We start from the raw sequence: 907 nt of genomic DNA on the forward strand, positions 1-907 counted from the left end.
TGTTTTCTCTTACAAAAATTTTAAATTTCAGTGCAAATTTTCTATTCAAACATGTGAAAAGGAATTGTAATGCCAATTCAAATCTTGATTCAATTAGATTAACATAAATACGAATTGAGACACATTGAGATAACAAATGCCAGTTACATCTTTTCTAATCAATAACCAATATTAAGACATTACATTGCACACAAATTGATGAGCATCACAAAGGCAATTATCAAACAATTAACTGTAAATTCTTCTCATAACATAAACAAAAACCTGGAAATTAACCAATTCAGCTAAATCACTTGAACAAAAAGGCCTAATTAGCAAGAAATTCATACAAATTCAATGAAACAAAAAGTGTTCCTATTTTCGTAAGAGAAAAGAAACCAATTTTAACTTCATAAAAAAGCACTTAATTGGAGATTCCAAAAGTAATATTCGGTAATTCAAATACTAAAAAGAAGAAAAGTAACCTAATCTGTGAATCCGATCAACTGGTCTTCGGATCGGGCATGGGGAACAATCCAGCGCTGGCACCTCTCGGCGGCGAAAACCCTAGAAACTTCTGCAGATTAGTCCGAATGCTAATCGAGCAGAGGAAGTACAAGAACGCCATGGAACAGTCGGTCGGATCGTTGCCTTGCAAACCTCGGTGGCTCATCTTCATCACCAATCCGAACGGCTTAAACGGCAATTTGGCGACGACTTTGCCTTCGAAGAGCGAATTGAGGAGTCCGAAGACGACGAAGAGGACGAGGGCGACGACGGCGCCGGACTTAAACTTAAAGAGGGAGAGATCGCGGCTGGATTCCTTGAGGCTGGTCTCGACGCGGTCGATCTTCTTGGTCTTGGACTTCTTGGCGGCGATCTTGGCCGAGTCGGTCTTCATGGTCTCGAGCTTCTTGGCGGCCTTGTC

The 907-nt window shown here is 40.7% G+C and overlaps 1 pseudogene; it reads right to left on the minus strand.

The window, feature by feature from the left end:
- Nucleotides 1–310: 310 nt before the first annotated feature.
- Nucleotides 311–904, minus strand: LOC112094940 (annotated as a pseudogene).
- Between the last annotated feature and the right edge of the window lie 3 nt (nt 905–907).

Source organism: Morus notabilis, unplaced genomic scaffold (genome assembly GCF_000414095.1).
Source record: "Morus notabilis unplaced genomic scaffold, ASM41409v2 C11340924, whole genome shotgun sequence".
NCBI lineage: Eukaryota > Viridiplantae > Streptophyta > Magnoliopsida > Rosales > Moraceae > Morus > Morus notabilis.